The following is a 19,565-nucleotide window of genomic DNA, read 5'->3' on the forward strand; positions in this document are numbered from 1 at the left end:
GATAAAGGAGGAGAAGGAGGAGAAAAAGAAGGAGGAAGAGAAGGAGGAGGAGGAGGAGGAGAAGGAGAAAGAGAAGGAGGAGGAAGAGGAGGAAGAGAAGAAGGAGGAGGAAGAGGAGGAGGAGGAAGAGAAGGAGAAGGAGGAGGAGGAAGAGGAAGAGAAGAAGGAGGAGGAAGAAGAGGGGGAGGAGGAGAAACTGCAGCGCACACACGCACACACACAAAAAATCGCCTGATGTGGCTGTGCACGCCTTTTAATGCCAACACTCGGGAGGCAGAGGTAGGAGGATCCCGGTAACTTCGAGGCCACCCTGAGACTACAGAGTGAATTTCAGGTGAGCCTGGGCTAGGGCAAGACCCTACCTTGAAAAAAAACAAAACAACAACAACAAAAACATATTGGCCGGCTGGGTGTGACAATTTTATAATCTCATATGGTAGGTTTATAATCCCAACACTCTGGAGGCTGAGGCAGGAGAACCTCCAGTTTCAGGCCAATTTAAACTACAGGGCAAGACCATCTCTCAAAACGAACAACAAAAGGGCCAAATACTGTATGATTCACTTACATGAATCGGCAAATCATAAAAACAGAAAGTGGATTAGCGGTTGCCAAGGGGAAGAGGTCAAGAGGAAATAAGTAGTGACTGTCCCGAGTACGAAGTTTCTTTCGGGGCGATGGTGAGAATGTTTTGACAGTGGTGACAGTTGCAAAAAAACTTTGTGAAGCCGACTGAAGGCCCCGCTTTGGAAGGAAGCGAGGTGCATTTCCACAAGGTGTTCGAGCGTGCCAGAAGATGGCATCTGTATAAGATAAAGGCGCTACGTGCCATACATAAACGCGTCCTCCCTCCCATCAACGAGGATACATCGAGACACAGTAAAACACACATGACGCCTAGGAAGGAAGCGCAGAGCGACGGCAGGTGCTGCTGAGCCCCGAAAGCGGCATTCCGGGGAGAGGGGAGGAGAGGAGGGGAGGTGTCCCCGGAGCAGCGTCTCTCAGCATCCCCCATCCAGCTCACCTTCTAGCCCATCACTCGGCCACCGTCCGATCCCAGAGTCCCGGAGCGGCTCATCCGCGGCGACCCCCCCCCCCGGGGGGAAGCTGCCCGCAGGCCCGGGGAGGGGAGCCCGCGGCGCGGCCGGTCCCGCCGCCCCCGTCTGCCAAGCCGGCCTCGGTCCCTCCCTGCACCGCCGGGGCCCCGCGCCATCGCCTCCCCTCCGACACCTGGCAGGAGCTCGGGCTTGCCCTGTCGGCCACCACCTGCCCGCCGGGGAGGGTGGGGGTTGGGTACGGACCGAGGGGGGCCAGTCACCTAGTTAGAGTCCCCCCGGGCACTCCTTCCTGCTCGCTCGCGCGCCGCAGCCTCGCGCCGCCGCCGCCGCCTCCTCAGCCTCCTCGCGCTGACAGCCGGCCGGCGCCCGAGGCCGCTCGCGCCCGCCGCCAGCCACGCCCCGCGCACGCGCACCACGCGCGCCTCCCCTCGCGCTCGCTCCCTCCCCCGCCCCCCCGCACACGCGCACACGCGCGCTCACGCCCGGGCTCGAGCGAGCGCTGCTGATGTGGCCGCAGCCCGCGGCCACCCGAGGCCAGCGCCGCCCACTCCCGGATCCACGCGGCCGCGCCCTGGGACTCCGCGGGACCCCCGCAGGGCCGGCGCTCCGAAGGCGGCTGTGTCCGAGACACGAGGGGCCTTGCTTGCCTTGCTCCGCGGCACCGCGACATTCTCCCCCCCACCCCCACCCCCATCCCCGGGTGCCGCGTCCCTCGTCGCCGGCCGCCGCATCCTCCCCTCGCCGGGTCATCGCTGAGCTCGCGCGGCTCTTGCTGCAAGCGGCCGCGAGCACCCTGGCCGGGCGATGCCGGCTGGACCCCGCTGCCCGCCCTCGCCAGGGCGTGAGTTTTCAGGGCAGCCCCCATAGCGCCCTTAACCAGTGGGGAGGGAGGGGCGCGAGCTAAGATGCGTGTGGTTTTGGGGGGTTCTTGAGGCGGGGCGTCTTTTGTAGCCCTGGTGAGTCGTGGACTCGCTCCGTTGTAAATGGAAGAGGAGGATGACCTTGAACTCTCAAGTTCTGGGATTACGTCCATTCGGTTTTAGGCGGTGCTGGGGATCGAGCTCGGCCTGGTGGTTAGGCAAACTCTAAATTAAATTACACCCCAGCCCCACAACTGGGTTTTTGTTTGTTTGTTGATTTTCTTTTTTTTTTTTTTTGTTTTGGTATGGAATAGGAAGGGCTCATTTGATTTTACTACTTCTCCAGGCTCTATTCTGTGTGCTTGAGGTACTGGAACACACCCACAGGATAATTGGGTAATTAAACTGTTGGTCCTTAGGCTCTTGTTCTGAGGCCTGGGCTCACAACTCAGCGTACTTTTACTTCAAATCAGAGCTCCACCAACTCTGTTAAACCAGTGATTTGATAGCAGGATGGTGAAGGACGATGGCCTGTGTTTATCCAGGTTTCCAATCAAATGTTGAACTTGACTTTGACCTTTAGGGTGAAGGGATTTTTCTCTGATCTCTCTTGGCCGTCTGCAGTAATTTCTTTTGGCAGGGGCGGGAAGGGGGTGGTTTCAAAGTAGGGACTCACCCAAGCTCTGGCTGGTCTTGAATTTACAGTGATCCTCCAACTTCTGCCTCCCAAAATCTAGAATTAAAGGCGTGTGTCACCATGCCCAAACTGCAGTAATTTTTGTTGTTTTGTGAGGTAGGGTCTCACTGTAGCTCAAGCTGGATTGAAATTCACTATGTAGTCTCACTGTGGTCTTGAACTCACAGTGATCCTCCAGCCTCTGCTGCCAGAATGCTGGGATTAAAGATGTGCCCGGCTAGTAATTTTTTTTTTTTAATATAATAGTACACTTTCACTTGTTTCTAAGCATTCTTACTTTTTTTTCTAGGAGACATTATCAATATGTAGCTCAGACTGGCCTCAAACACAAACTCCTGCTTCATTCCCCTAAATAGTAGATTTACAGGGGTGGGGCTGGAGAGATGGCCTAGCGGTACAAAGCCAAAGGACCCAGGTTCAGTTCCCCAGGACCCATGTAAGCCAGCTGCACAAGGTGGCACATGCTTCTGGAGTTCATATACAGAGGGTGAAGTCCCTTGCATGCCCATTCTATCCTATTTTTTTACTCTCTCTCACTCTCTGTGTGTGTGTTCCTTTCTTTCTCTCAAATAAATAAAATAAAATTTAAAAATTGATTTTTGTTTTGTTTTTCAAGGTAGGGTCTCACTCTGGTCCAGGCTGACCTGGAATTCACTCTGTAGTCTCAGGGTGGCCTCGAAAACTTTTTAAAAAAGAATTAAGGGTGTGAGCCACTATGCTTAGCTCTAAAGTACCTTTTAAAAACCTTTAGAAAGCCTGGCGTGGTAGGAGGATCGCCCTGAGTTCAAGGCCACCCTGAAACTACAGAGTGAATTCCAGGTCAGCCTGGACCAGAGTGAGACCCTACGGGGGGGGGGGGGGGGGAACCTTTAGAAGCCAGGTGTGAAGGCACTCGGGAGGCAGAGGTAGGAGGAGCTCTGTGAGTTCAAGGACATTCTCGCCAACCTCTCTTCTGTATCTCTGCTTGCAAAAAAAAAAAAAAGCAACTTTAGAGGGGCTTTCTTACCTTCTCATGGGCAGGAGCTCTATATACTCTTTCCTTCTATTACTCTAATAAAATCTCTTTGAACTTAAAAATAAAAATATTAGTAGGTTGTGGTGGCACATGCCTTTGATCCCAGCATTTGGAAGGCAGAGGTAGGAGGATTGCTGTGAGTTCAAGGCAACCCTGTGACTACATAGTGAATTCCAGCTCAGCCTGGACTCAGTGAAACCATACCTCAAAAACAAAACAAAAAAACAGAAATGAGCCAGGCCTGGTGGCCCTCATGCCTTTGATCCCAACACTCCTGGAGGCTGAGGTGAAAGCCAGCCTGGGTTGGAATGAGACCCTGCCTTAAGAAAAAAACAAAAAAACTTTAGAAATGCAAGTATTACTACAAAGAATATAGGTACTTAATAACAATTATAAGAGGCAGTTGTTTTGGACTAGGCTTCTGCATTAGACATCAACAACCATTTAAAAAATCAAACTAATGCCAGGTGTGGTGATGCACGCCTTTAATCTCAGCACTCAGGAGGCTGAGGTAGGAGGATCACTATGAGTTTGAGGCCACCCTGAGACTACATAGTGAATTCCAGGTCAGCCTGGGCTAGAGTAAGACCCTACCTTGAAAAAAAAACAAAAAGTAAAATAATAAAAATCAAAGTAATGCCAGGTATGCTAGCACACACCTTTAATTCCAGCACTTGGAAGACACAGGTACAAGGGTCACCATGTGTTTGAGGTCACCCTGAGACTATATAGTGAATTCCAGGTCAGCCTGGGCTACAGCAAAACCCTATCACAAAAAAAATAAATAAAATCCAACTAAGCTGGGTATGGTGACACATGCCTTTAATACCAGCACTTTGGGAGGCAGAAGAAGGAGAATCAACATGAGTTCAAGACCACCCTGAGACTACACAGTGAATTCCAGGTCAGCCTGGGCTAGTGCAAGATCCTACCTCAAAAAAAAAAAAAAAAAATCAAATTGTGGGCCTGGAGAGATGGCTCAGCGGTTAAGACACTTGCCTGCAAAGCCTAACAACCCAAGTTCCATTCCCCAGTTCCACATAAAGCCAGATGCACAAAGTGGCACATGCATCTGAACTCCATGTGTAGGGGTTGGGGGGGCCTATTACACCCATTCTGTCTGTCTGTCTTCTATCTCTGCTTGCAAATAAATAAAAATATTTAATTAAAATAACAAATAAAGGGCTGGAGGGAAGGCTTAGTGGTTAAGGCATTTTCCTGCAAAGTCAAAGGACTCAGGTTTGATTCCCAGGACACATGTTAGCCAGATGCAATAGGGGGCACACGTGTCTGGAGTTCGTCTGCAGTGGCTGGAGGCCCTGGCGTGCCCATTTTCTCTCTCTTTCTCTGTCAAATAAATAAAAATAAATTAAATAAAATTGGACGTGATGGCACACACCTTTAATCCCAGCACTTGGGAGACAGAGGTAGAAGGATCACCATGAGTTTGAGGCCAGCCTGAGACTACATAGTGAATTCTAGGATAGCCTGGACTAAATAGAGCAAGACCCTGTCTCAAAAATGAAAATTAATAGGGCTGGAGAGATGGCTTAGCGGTTAAGCACTTACCTGTGAAGCCTAAGGACCCTGGTTCGAGGCTCGGTTCCCCAGGTCCCACGTTAGCCAGATGCACAGCACAAGGGGGCACACGTGTCTGGAGTTCGTTTGCAGAGGCTGGAAGCCCTGGCGCACCCATTCTCTCTCTCTCCCTCTATCTGTCTTTCTCTCTGTGTCTGTCGCTCTCAAATAAATAAATAAATAAATAAAAATTTTTTTAAAATGAAAATTAATAATAATAAAATAGGCCTGAAGAGATGGCTTAGCAGTCAAAGCGCTTACCTGCTAAACCAAAGGACTCAGGTTCAATTCCCCAAGACCCACATAAACCAGATGCACAAGGTGGCACATGTGTTTGTAGTTTGTTTTGCAGTGTCTGGAGGCCTTGGGCTGTGCATTCTTTCTATCTGCCTCTCTCTCTCTCTCTCTCTCTCTCTCTCTCTCTCTCTCTCTCTCTCTCTCCCTCTCTCAAGTAAATAATAAAATATTTTAAGAAAAATTTAAGAAAAGCAATCCAGAATCACTAATCCTAAAGCTCACCAAGCTAAACTATTCTACCTTCCCAGAAACTGGGCAGTTTCAATTGGCATGATAATGAAGTAGCCTCTGTCTTAATCCTCATTCACACCCAGGTGACCTGAAGTTGACTCTTCTGTTTTCTACCTCCCCATCCTGCTTTCCGGGAAAGTAATTGAAATAACCAATTTGCTTGTCAGGTTTTTGTTTCTGCTCTCTTCAGGCCTTTTGTGCTTATGAAAGAAACCTCCTTTTCTCAGCTCATTGGAACATTCATTCTATGTTGTAGAACAAAGTGTTTCACTCTAGAATCAGAAATTAAAATCCTTCAGTTGTAATTTTGTCCTTTGGCAAACGAAAGTAGTGATTTCACTACATTTGCAGCAGGGCTTTGTTCCTACCCTTTTAAAATTTTATTATTTTTGAGAGAGAAAGAGCCAGAGAGAGAGAGAGAGAGATTGGGCGCTCCAGGGCCCAATGAACTCTTGATGCATGAACTACTTTGTGTGTCTAGCTTTATGTGAGTGCTGGAGAATTGAACCTGGACCATCAGACTTTGAAAGCAAGAGCCTTTAACCACTGAGCCATCTCGCCATCTCTCTGTCTCTCTCTCTCTCTTTTGTTTACCAAGGTGAGGTCTCACTCTAGCTCAGGCTGACCTAGAATTCACTGTGTAATCTCAGGGTGCCCTTGAACTCACAGCGATCCTCCTACCTCTGCCTCCCAAGTGCTGGGATTAAAGGCATGTGCCACCAAACCCGGCTCCATCTCTTTTTTTTTAATTCATTCTATTTTACTTATTTTATAGAGAGAAAGAGGCAGAGAGAGAGAATGGGCACACCAGGGCATTCAGTCTCTGCAAATGAAGTCCGGATGCATGTGCCACCTTGTGCATCTGGCTTACGTGGGTCCTGGGGAATCAAACCTGGGTCCTTTGGCTTTACAGGCAAAATGCCTTAACTGCTAAGCCATCTCTCCAGATCTCTCACTTTTTAAAAAAAAAATTTTCACTTTTTTTTTAGACAGAGTGAGAGAGAGAGAATTGACATGCCAGGGCCTCAGCCACTGCAATCAAACTCCAGACACTTGCACCACCTAGTGGGCATGTGTGACCTTGCGCTTGCCTCACCTTTGTGCATCTGGCTTAAGTGGGATCTGGAAAGTCAAACATGGGTCCTTAGGCTTCGCAGGTAAGTGCCTTAACCACGAAGCCATCTCTCTCAGCCCATCTCTTACTTTTTTAAAAAAAGAAACCTTTAATTTATTTACTTATTTATTTGAGAGAAAGAAACATAGAAAGAGAGAATATGGGCATGCCAGGGAATATAGCCACTGCAAAGGAATTCTAGACACAAGCCAACTTGTGCATCTGGCTTATGTGGGTACTAGAGAATTGAACCTGGATCATTAGGCTTAATAGGCAAGGACCTTAACTACTGAGCCATCTCTCCAGCCCTCTATCTCTTACTTTTTAAAATAAAATATATTTTATTTACTTATTTGAGAGGGAAAGAGACAGAGAAAGAGAGATTGAGAATGGGCACACCAGGGCCTCCAACCACTGCAAACGAACTCCAGATGCATGCGCCCCCTTGTGCATCTGGCTTACATGGATCCTAGAGAGTTGAACCGGGATCCTTTGTTTTTGCAAGCAAACGCCTTAACCAATAAGTAATCTCTCTAGCCTTCCATCTCTCACTTTTTAACTATGTGTCACTGGGAAGTAATTTACTGCTTTTTTGAGGGTTTTTTTGTTTTGTTTTGTTTTTGAGGTAAGGTCTTATTCTTGCCCAGGCTGACCTGGAATTCACTATGTAGTCTATGTAGTCTCAGAGTGGCCTTGAATTCACAGTGATCCTACCTCTGCCTCTGGAGTGCTGAGATTTAAAGGCATGCACCACCATGCCCAGCAATTTACTGCTTTTTAAAATGTGCCAAGAGTCTTCACAGTTAGATGTGACTCCTCTGGGTTATGGAGCCCTTAATATTTCTATAAATACAGAAAAACGAACCTCTGTTGGTATGATAATTCTACCTCCATTTTTTTTTTTTTTTGAGAACTGATGGTTTCAATTGTCCTTAGTTTCCATTAGTCAACATGTGAAAAGTAAGTTTTTGTCTTCATTCTGTACTTCTCCACGTGGTGTGGATTTTTGAGACGCTGAGCTTCAAGTTGGAACTCAAATGCAAACTGAGTTCATCCCTGAAAAGAACTCAAATTGGAAACAGATGAAGAAGTAGCCCCTTCTTAAACTGCACACAGTGGTGTACACCTTCTATCTCAGTACTCAGGAGGCAGAGGACAGCCTTGAGTTGAGGCCAACATGAGACGACATAGTGCATTCCATGTCAGCCCTGGCTAGAGTGAGACCCTACCTCAGAAGAAGAAGAAAAACACACACACACACACACACATTTGCTGGAGAGATGGCTCAGCAGTGGTTAAAGCACTTGCCTGTGAAGCTTAAAGATGCAGGTTCTATTCCTCAGTACCCATGATTTGATTTGAAGAACAGATCAGGGTTGGAACTACACATACTTGACACTGTATATGAATTATAGGAGAAAAAAAAGTCAGAAATGACTTTTTGTCTTTTTAAGGTAGGGTCTCACTCTAGCCCAGGCTGACCTAGAACTCACTATATAGTCCCAACAAATCAAGACATTTACCAATGACACGGGTAGTGGATCAATGTAGCAGGTAAATCTCTTTCAGAGGTTACTGTAACAGGGTGTTGGGGGTCAGGAAAATCCTTGAACCCCAAACCCTAGGTTTGTTTCTAACTTTAATCAAATAATTGAATAAAAATACTGAGAAGGATAATTATTAAATTATTGTATTTATTGAGAGAAGTACAGAGCCAAGGAAAGGCATCCACGCCACTAGAGAGCCCACGTGGAGGGCGTAGAAGACCGTGGAAAGAAAAGAGAGAAAACAGGGCTGGAGAGATGGCTTAGGGGTTAAGCACTTGCCTGTGAAGCCTAAGGACCCTGGTTAGAGGCTCGGTTCCCCAGGTCCCACATTAGCCAGATGCACAAGGGGGCGCACACATCCAGAGTTTGTTTGCAGTGGCTGGAAACCCTGGCACACCCATTCTCTCTCTCTCCCTTTATTTGTCTTTCGCTCTGTGTCTGCCGCTCTCAAATAAATAAATAAATAATGGACAAAAAAAATATTAAAAGAAAAGAGATAAAACAAAGTTCAAGGAGCTCCTGCTATGTGGGGAGCTGGAGGGAATAAAGAACCCATGTGGAGAGTAAGGGGTAGTGGGCTTTCCCCTAGGCTCAAGGGCTCAATCCCCCAACCTGGCTGGGCCTGGGCCAGCTAAGGGAAATTCTTACCCAAAGCTGGAAGTTCCTAAGTGGTCAGAGAGCCTGCCCTCCCTTTGCAAAGGTATTTATAACCTTACAGTGGTGGGCTGTCTTCTGGCTCAGGTGAACCAGAGGGAGAGCTGGTTGGTAAGGGGTAGAGCTTGTCTCGGGAAGAGGTTAGTCCCGGTGCCAAGTTCCAGGGGCTGAACTTGACCAATCACAATGTTTAAATCCTATGAAAGACCTCCTGCCCAGGCGGGGTCCTGATTGTTTGTGGAAAACCAGGTCTAGGCAACTAGGCAAGAGATAAGAAGGCAGATCATCTTTTATTTCTAGCAAGTGCAAACTTCCTTCCCTTTTTTAACTTTAGGGGTCCAGTCACTCTAACTGTACCCTCCATTACCACATTCTAAGCTTTAGGGTTTGCCTGGGAGTTTAGAGGTCTGTTAAGCTTAGTGAGAACTTTTTTGTTTTGTTTTGTTGGTTAATCTTTTATTTGGGTGAGACAGAAAGAGGCAGAGAGAGAGAAAGGGCACACCAGGGCCTATTGCCACTGTAAATGAACTCCAGATGCATGTGCCTCCTTGTACATCTGGCTGATGTGGGTACTGGGGAATCAAACCTGGGTACTTAGAATTCACAAGCAAGCACCTTAACTGCTAAGTCATCTCTCCACGCCTTGTTTGTTTGTTTAATTTATTTTGAGAGAGAGAGAGAGAGGGAAAGAATGGGCATGCCAGGGCCTCCAGCTACTGCAAACAAATTCCAGATGTATGTGCCACCTTGTGCATCTGGCTTACGTGGGTACTGGGGAATGGAACCTGGGCTCTTAGACTGCACAGGCAAGTGCCTTAACCACTAAGGCATCTCTCCAGCCCCTCCCTTGTGACATTAATTTGTTTTTTATTATGGACATACTTAGTATGGATACATAATGTGTTAGTGCCATCCTTTCCCTCATTCCTGCCCCCATCCTGCCAGACGCCCTCCTCAGTAGGGTTGCTGGTATTGTATTCCCCATGGGGTTGTGGGTTATGCATTGTGGGAGCAGCAGCCTTGTTTTATTTTCAAATAGGTTCTTACTCTGTAGCCCAGGTTGGCCTCAACCTCCCAGTTGCTAGGGTTATCAGCATGTACCACCATGACTAGTTTCTGAGAAGCTGATCTTCTAATCTGAAAACTGTTAGGTCAGATGCAAGGTTAATTAGCTATTAAAAGACACCAGAACATTTTGGGTATCAGTTCATCTCTCCAGAACCATGATGTTCTGATTGGCCACGGTCAAGCAGTCAGCAAGAACTACAATATGATGCAGCTTTTCTGATAACTTTAGTTCATGTGGAAGTCAAAAAGGAAAAATGTTTTAATTTATTTATTTGCAAGCAGAGAGAGAGAGAGAATGAGGGGTAATGGGTTCACCAGGGCCTCTTGCCACTGCAAATGAACTCCATATGAAGAAGCTGAGAATTAAATTCCTTGGTCAAAGTCAAATGCCCAATCCTTACTTCAGACCATGATACAAGGATATCTATTGATAATTCTGATGTTCGCTGAGGCGCAAGAACCACAGTGTGACTATATAACAGGGGTCCCACAAGCCATGATAAAGTAACTTCAATGGAAAAGCATTAGAGAAAGCCATCATCAGAGGACATGCAGCCTATGCAGCAAATGTCCCAGACACACATGCTACTTTCTGCCCTCAATCCCTGTTATCTGTTCCGTTCCTGGACTCCAGAACACTCATGCAGCAAGAACTTACTGTGGGACTCTTGTGTGCCAAATACGGGTTAGAATGCATTCGTCTGCTGATACTTACTGAGCACTTAATTAAATGAGATTATCCATCTATACTCTTGGATTGCAGCTCTGGTTCCACTCCCAACAAAATGGAGTGCTGGCCTTAAAGAATTCCTGTTCAATGGAGAACAGACTTAATTTAAAAGTTTAAAAAAATAAATAAATAAAAGGGAGTGCAGTGGCTGGGATACCAACCCAGGAACAATTGCTGACGTGGTCCCTTCTTTCTCCATTTACTGTTGCAACAAATAAAGGATGCACCCTAAAAAAAAAAAAAAGAAAAGTAACAAAGCTGGGCTTGGTGGCATATGTCTTCAGTCCGCCTAGGGAGGCAGAGGTAGGAGGATCGCTGTGAGTTCGAGGCTACCCTGAGACTACAGAGTGTATTCTAGGTCAACCTGGGCTAAAGCAAGGGCCTTACCTTGAAAAAGAAAAAAAGGAAAAAAAAAGAGGAGGAGGAAGAAGAAGAGGAGGAGGAAGGAGGGGAGGAAAAAAGAGGAGGGGAAAAAAGAAGAAACAACACACACACACATAAATAACTACTTAAAAAGCAATGGGTGAGGAGGGAGGGAATTACCATGGGATATATTTTATAATCATGGAAAATGTTAATAAAAATTAAAAAAAAAAAAAAGCAATGAAGCATTAATGGGTTGGTGAGTTTGGGAGCAGGGTTGAGGAGTATGAGGGGAAGGGGTCTGTTTTATGGTTTTATTTGGAGAAAACTAGGAGGCTTTGATAGTGTGAATGGGAGGACAGTTATGTGGAAAAGGTATAGCAAGCAGAAATATGTGTCATGTTCAAGATACAGTCAAGCATGGTGGAGCACATCTTTAATTCCAGCACTTGGGAAGCAGAGGTAGGAAAATTGCTGTGAGTTTGAGGCCAGCCTAGCACTACGGAGTGAGTTCCAGGTCAGCCTGGGCTAGAGTGAGCCCCTACCTCAAAAAACCAGAAAAAAGAAACCTTTGAAAAAAGAGGCAGCAATGGCCAGGCATGGTGATGAATACCTTTAATCTGAGTACTTAAGAGGCCAAAACAGGAGGATCTCAAAAAAAAAAAAAAAAAAAAAGGGAGAGAGAGACAGCAAGAGGCAGAAGATGTAACTCAGTGGTTAGAGCTCTTGCCTAGCATGCAGGAGGAAGGATGGGGAAGAGGGAGGAAAGAGAGAAAGTCAGTTCCTATGTTTCTGGAGTGAAGTGGTGGCCAACGCAGCGGAGAAGTGTTGTGAGTTTTGCAAGCCACTGTAATGCCTTTGGCCTTGACTCTGAGTGAGTCAGAGCTGCTGAAAGGATCTAAACAGAGGAGGCCCACTTGGACTTGGGTTTCGGTGAGGTCACTGTGGAGAACCAAGGGAGCCAATGACGGACCACGCATCAGAAGGCTTCTGTAATAATCCAGACAAGAAGGATGATGGCCCAGGCCAGGGTTCAGTGTAAAGGGGCTGGGCTCTGGACACTTCTGGTTGAGAACAGGGATAAAGGCAGGATTTGTTTATGGAACTGTGGGATGTGAGACAAAAAGAAGAGTTAAGCAACCGGAAGAATAGAGTTTCTGTTCCTATAATGGAACCAGATGTGAAAATAAAGTCACAAGAGAGGTGTGAGACCACCCAGTGAAGGCTTACTGTTTGCCAGGCTTGTAATATAGCTGCTATTATTCTTTTTTTATTATAATTATTTTGTGGGTTTTTTTGAGGTAGGGTCTCACTAGCTCAGGCTAACATGGAATTTACTATGTAGTCTCAGGCTGGTCTTGAACTCACAGCAATCTTCCTACCTCTACCTCCCAAATGCTGGGATTAAAGCTATGCACCACCACGCCTGGCCTGGCTTATTCTTAAAAAAAAAAAAAATTATGAGAGAGAGTGAGAACAAAAGACAGAGAATTGGAATGTCAGAACTTCCAGCCACTGCAATTGAACTCGATGTGTGTGCCATCTTGTGCACATGTGCAACCTTGCACACTTGAGTCAAAGTAATCAAATTTAATATCATAAAAATTAACATCATGGAAAAAAAATAACATTGTGAAGGGCTGAATGGATGGCTTAGCATTTAAGATCCTTTACTACAAAGCCAAAGGACCCAGTTTATATTCCCCAGGACCCATATAAGCCAGTTGTACAAGGTGGTGCATGCATGTGGAGTTCATTTGCAGTGACTGGAGGCCCTGATGCACCCATCCTCTCTCTCTCTCTCTCTCTCTCTGCCTCTTTCTCTCTCAAATAAATAATTTAAAAAAAAAATCCTGCTGGGTGTGGTGACGCACGCCTTTAATTCAGCACTTGGGAGGCAGAGGTAGGAGGATCGTTGTGAGTTTGAGGCCACTTTGAGATTATGCAATGAATTCCAAGTCAGATTAGAGTGAAACCCCACCTTGAAAAACAAAACAAACAAACAAAAAAAGTCATGAAAAGAAAATAACATCATGAACAAGGCAAATCTACATCATGTACTTCCTGATCTGATCCAATAAAGGACCTAATACCCTATCTGTGGGCTCTTTGCCAAATCTATAATCTGATCTAATCATGAAGAACTAGCAGGCAGCTAGTTGAGAGAAATTGTGGCATTCGCTGACCCTTTTTTGTTTTTTTTTTTCAAGGTAGGGTTTCAGTCTAGCTCAGGCTGACCTGGAATTCACTATGTAGTCTTGGGGTGGCCTCGAACTCAGCAATCCTCCTACTCTCTGACCTTCTTTTTTTTTTTATTTAATTCCTTCAAACTGAGGATTAAACATAGGATGTTCCGTATACCAGGCAAGGGTTCTGCCAGCTGTCCTGGACCTCACTCTAACCTTGGAAGGCCTTGAACAGAATCGTCCTGCCTCAGCCTTCACAGGAGCTGGGATTAAGGGCCTATAATCTTCAAAAATGTCTGAAACAGGTGCCCCGGCACTTGGGAGGCTGAAGTAGGAAGATCTAGGCAAATGTGAGGCCAGCCTGAGCTAGACAGTGAGTGCTAGATTAGTCTAGGCTAAAGTGAGACCCTGCCTCAAAACAAATAATAAGAATAATAATAAAAAAGTCAGGCAAGGTGTGAGGTCAGGTGGCGCACGCCTTTAATCCCAGCATTTGGGAGGCAAAGGTAATTGAATCTCTGTGAGTTCAAGACCAGCCTGAGACTGCATAGTGAATTCCAGGTCAGCCTGGGCCAGAGCAAGACCCTGCCTTGAAAAACAAAACCAAAAAACAAACAAACAAAAAAAGGTCCAAGACCAAGGTCACAGTTAGTTGGGAAAAGACAGAGGTGTAGTACTTGACTTTGTCCTGGAGGAAAAACAGAAGCCATATATAAACTTGAGATGAGTGAAATTTGAACCCATATCTGTGACTACATAGCAGAACTATCAGAGGAAAATATTCTTATACTTGGGGTTTATACACTGAGGGGTTTAGGGATAAACAGACATGAGATCAAAAACTTGCCTTGGATTTATTTATTTATTTATTTTTGGTTTTACAAGGTAGGGTCTTGCTCTAGCCCAGGCTGTCCTAGAGGTCACCCGGTAGTCTCAGGATGACCTCAAACTCACAGTGATCCTCCTACCTCTACCTCATGGATGCTGGGATTAAAGGTTTGCATCACCATGCCCCCCCTGATTTTTTTTTTTAAGTTTGGAACTGGGCAGAGAGATGGAAAATATGATAAAGAAGCCACACCTGTCTGGTAGCAGAGATTTATAATCCCAGCTACTCAGGAGGCTGAGACAGGAGGATGGCAGATTATAAATTCAAGGCCTGCATGGGCTGCAGAGTGAGTTCAAAGCCAGACTGAGCAACTTAGCAAAACTACATCTCAAAAGGACCAAAAGAAGCCGGGTGTGGTGGCGCACGCCTTTAATCCTAGCACTCGGGAAGCAGAGGTAGAAGGATTGCCATGAGTTCAAAGCCACCCTGAAACTACATAGTGAATTCCAGGTCAGCCTGGACTAGAGTGAGACTCTACCTCAAAATAATAAATAAATAAAAGGGACCAAAAGAGGGCAGGAGAGATGGCTTAGCAGTTAAGGCACTTGCTTGCAAAGCCTAAGGATCCACATTCAACTCCCCAGAACCCATGTAAAGCAGATACATATGGTGGCACATGCATCTGGTGTTTGTTTGCAGTGGCTGGAGGCCCTGGTACACCCATTTTCTCTCTCTGTCTCTCTGTCTCTCTCTCTCTTTCTCTGACTTTTCTCAAATTAATAAATAATTGTTTTTGAGATAGGATCTTGCTCTAGCTCAGGCTGACCTGGAATTAGTCTCAGGCTGGTCTATAATTCACAATAATCCTACTATCTCTGCCTCACAAGTGCTTGGATTAAAGCTATGTGACATCACACCCAGCAATAAAATATTTTTTTTTCATTTCTTTAAATTAAAAAAAAGGAAAAAAGAGGGCTGGAGATTAGCTTAGAATGTAGTAAGCAAAGCCCTAGATTGATTCCCTAGTACCCACCCACCCCCCAAAAATACTAAAGGTTGGGGAGTGAGCAGGGAAGATGGCTCAGTGGGTAAAGTGCTTGCTGCACAAGCATGAGGACCTGATTCTAAGTTTGGATACTGAGAACCCAGGTCAATGCACACCCGTAATCCCAGCACTGGGGCAATAAAGACAGGGAATCCCTGGTGCTCACTGGCTATCAGTGAGCTCAAGTTTCAGCAAAAGACCTTGCCTCAAAGGATAAGGCAGAGAGCCACCAAGAAACCCAATCCAATGTGGAGGGGTGGTGGTGCACACTTTTAATCCCAGCACTGGGGAGGCTGAGGTAGGAGGATCGCTGTGAGCTCCAGGCCAGCCTGGGACTACAGAGTGAGTTCCAAGTCAGCCTGGGTTAGAACCTTATACTGAAAAAATAAAAAAATAAAGACAAAAGACACTCAATGTCAAATTCTGCACCCCCTCCCACAAACATGCATGCTCATATATACAGTGACCACACATACACATGCCATAAAGGAGAAGGGAGGGCTGGAGAGATGGCTTAGTGGTTAAGCGCTTGCCTGTGAAGCCTAAGGACCCCGGTTCAAGGCTCGATTCTCCAGGACCCACGTTAGCCAGATGCACAAGGGGGCACATGCATCTGGAGTTTGTTTGCAGTGGCTGGAAGCCCTGGTGCACCCATTCTCCCTCTCTCTCTCTCTCTCTGTATCTGCCTCTGTCACTCTCAAATAAATAAATAAAAATGAACAAAAATTATAAAAAAAATAAAGGAGAAGGGAGAAAAGTGTAGTCATGTTTGAGTTTGCATAATAGGTTGACAGGAGTTTCACTGCTTTTAATACTTGTAAATAAGAAATTATAACATATAGCTGACACACACCTTTAATCCCAGCTCTTGAAAGGCAGAGGTAGGAGGATCACCATGAGTTCAAGGCCACACTGAGACTATGTAGTGAATTCCTGGTAAGCCTGGGCTAGAGAGAGAACCTGCCTTGAAAAATGAAAAAAAAAAAAAAAAAAAAAGAGGTCTGGAGGGATGGCTTAGCAGTTAAGATGCTTGCCTAGAAAGCCAAAGGACCTAGGTTCAATTCCCTGGGACCCACATAAGCCAGACACAAAAGGTTGTTCATGCATCTAGAGTTCATTTGCAGCAGCTGGAAGCCCTGGTGCACCCATTCTCTCTCTCTCTCTCTCTCTCTCTCTCTCTCTCTGTGTTTCTGTCTCTCAAAATAAATAAATAATAAAAATAAAAGAGTAAAAATAAAGAAATCATAAAATACAAATAAATTATATCTGTGGCTGGATGTGGTGGCACATGCCTTTAATCCTAGCACTTGAGAGGCAGAAGTAGGAGGATTGCTGTGAGTTTGAGGCCATGAGACTACATAGTGAATTCCTGGTCAGCCTGGGCTAGAAAAAGACCCTACCTGGAAAAAACAAAATAAATAAATAATCTCTGTGGTGGTCTAACAGTAAACGGTCACCCATAGACTCATTTGTTTATGTGCAGGAATCTGTAGTTGGTGGTGGTGCTGTTTGGGAAGATTGTGGAAGTTGGAGGTGGAGCCTTGCTGGAGGAAGTGTCACTGGTAGAGAACCTCGAGCCCAGGCCCAGTTGCTCATCTCTCTGTCTCCGTCTTTCTCTCTCCTTTACCTCTGTTGATGTGATGATGTGACACCAGCTATCTGCTCCTGCCATGCTTTCCCCACAACAGACTTCCCCTCAAAACCATAAGCAACTCTTGTTGGCTTTTCACATCTTCTGAACTTCCAGGCCCTTGCTCTGGTAAGCCCTCCCCCCCATCCCTACTCCAACATAGTATCTCTACTCCCTCCTTCCTTCCAGATGGCAAGAGCTTTGTATTTTCTCCTTCTCTTAATCTAATAAAGCCAATTATTACAAAATATATATATATATAAACTAGGGCTAGAGATATGGCTTAGTGCTTAAGGTACTTGCCTGCAAAGCTAAAGAACCCAGGCTCAATTCCCCAGGTGTGCTGGTTTGATTCAGGTGTCCCCCATAAGCTTAGGTGTTGTGAATGCTAGGTTCTCAGCTGGTGGATTTGGGAATTAACATCTTCTGGAGGCAGTGTATTGTTGGGGGTTGGCTTATGGGTGTCATAGCCAGTTTTCCCATGCTAGTGTTTGGCATACTCTCTGTTGCTATGGTCCATCTTATCCAGGGGATGATGTCCACCCTCTGCTCATGCCATCATTTCCCCCTGCCATCGTGGAGCTTCCCCTCAAGCCTGTAAGCCAAAACAAACCTCTTTTTCCCAGAAGCTGCTCTTAGTTGAGCGATTTCTACCAGCAATGTTAACTTGACTGCAACAGTAAAGTGGTAATGAGTAGACACCTGACTATGTGGTTTTGGTCTTTTGGAGCTGATTTTCAAGAGGAATGTGGAAGGATTTGTAACCTTGGCCTAAGAGATGCCTTGCAGTGCTGTAAGTACAGCTTGATGGACTATTCTGGTCAGAGTTGAAAGACCTGAGCGCTGTAAGAACTATGGACCATGAGGTTTGGCTTATGAGGGTGAGAAAGAGCTTTGCTTAGATGGCTAGAGGCAAGTTGTGTGAAAAGCTTGCAGTAATGCCTATGTCCTGAGACGTTGTGCAGGGTTGCTTTGTGTAGAAATGAACTGGTATGAGCAGAGGGCTGTGGCACAGAAAGAAAAACCATTGGGTGAACTGTTGTCCATTCAGCTGCAACTGAAAAGTTACAATCTTTGAGACTGGGCTAGCTGACCTGTGCTGGGGTAACAGGGAGAATGTAGACTCTTTTGAAAGGGCCTGAGTGCTCAAGGAGTATCCTGTTCTTCAAAGTCTGCTTTATTCCCCCTGAATTAACAAATTGGCGTCCTACCTGGTATTGTGGAGTATAAGAAATGCAGGAAAGAGAGGGTCATTGAGTTTGCAACGCGGTCTTGTGTTTTGGAAATGGCCAATGGCAGTGTGAAGCAGGTTTGCTGGATGCCTGCATGGAGACCCCGTGGGGCCGTGAGGCTGAGCCATGGCTTGTCTTGGAGACCCAGTGGAGACGCCGGGACCACGAGATGGCTGCCAAGAAGAGCTGCTGGCCCCAGATGAAGTTTCCCAGGACTGTGAGTAGCCTAGCTGGAGGTGCGGAACTGGAACTCCAGAGACTTGTTGCTAGTTAGAATCAGAGACTTGTCACTGGCTAGAGTTGTTTGACTTGGAGCTATAGAGTTTGGTGTTTGCCCTGTTTCAATCATGTATTGCTTGAATATTTCTTTGCTATGCCCAATGTCATCTTTTGCAGTGTGAATGTTTATTCTATGCCATCATGGGTTTTTTGAGGTTTTTTTTTTTTTTTTGGTATTATGGCTCAGTTAAAAGATCTTGGACTATGAGGATGTATGAACATCATTGGGATTGATAAAAACTATGGGGACTTTTAAAGTTGGATGAATGCATTGCATTTTACATCATGTATAGTTATTAGTTTATGGGGGCCAGGGGCAGAATGGTGGTTTGATTCCAGTGTCTCCCATAAACTTAGGTGTTCTGAATGCTAGGTTCCAAGCTGATGGAGATTTGGGAATTAACGCCCCCTGGAGGCAGTGTATTTTTGGGGGTGGACTTATGGGTATTATAGCCAGTTTCCCCATGCCAGTGTTTGGCATACTCTCCTGTTGCTGTGGTCCACCTTATGTTGGCCAGGGGGTGATGTCCACCCTCTGCGCATGCCAGCGTTTTCCCCTGCCACCATGGAGCTTCCTCTCAAGCCTGTCAGCCAAAACAAACCTCTTTTTCCCAGAAGCTGATCTTGGTTGGGTGATTTCTACCAGCAATGCGAACCTGACCGCAACACCAGGCCCCACATAAAGCCGGATGCACAAGGTGGTACATGCCACTGGAGTTCGTTTGCAGTGGCTGGATGCCCTGGCATGCCCATTCTCTCTCTCTGTCCCTTTCTTATATAAATAAATAACTAAACTGTAAGCCAAAAATAAACCCTTTCAGCCATGCGTGGTGGCACACACCTTTAATCCCAGCACTCAGGAGGCTGAGGTAGGAGGATCTTTGTGAGTTCCAGGCTAGCCTGAGACTACAGAGTTCCAGGTTAGCCTAGCAGCCTGGGCTAGATACAGAATTGAGCGCCTACCTTGAAAACACCTAAATAAATGAATAAATAAACCCTTTCCTTGCGTAAACTGGTGGGGTATTTTGTCCCAGCAAGAGAAAGCAACTGATACAATAAAAGAACAAAAAGTTACCAAAAAATGAGAATGGAGGAAGAGCTACTACAGCACAGAGGGAAGAGGCACAAAGACGTGCTTTTTCTGCTGCAGGC

General features: G+C 46.0%; 1 protein-coding gene across 4 annotated transcripts in view; it reads right to left on the reverse strand.

The window, feature by feature from the left end:
* Window positions 1-1,416, reverse strand: part of Slc41a2 (solute carrier family 41 member 2) — a 142,093-nt gene extending 140,677 nt beyond the window's left edge. For 2 of the 4 annotated variants that reach the window (XM_045153208.1, XM_045153204.1), the window contains exon 1: window positions 1,302-1,325. The gene's annotated coding sequence lies outside the window, so the exon portion shown is untranslated. Of the gene's footprint in view, window positions 1-1,024; window positions 1,049-1,301 lie in introns of those variants that run through there. The other 2 variants (XM_045153206.1, XM_045153207.1) reach the window with 2 other exon arrangements.
* Window positions 1,417-19,565: the final 18,149 nt, after the last annotated feature.

The sequence above is a fragment of the Jaculus jaculus genome, chromosome 6 (genome assembly GCF_020740685.1).
Source record: "Jaculus jaculus isolate mJacJac1 chromosome 6, mJacJac1.mat.Y.cur, whole genome shotgun sequence".
In the NCBI taxonomy this organism is placed as follows: domain Eukaryota; kingdom Metazoa; phylum Chordata; class Mammalia; order Rodentia; family Dipodidae; genus Jaculus; species Jaculus jaculus.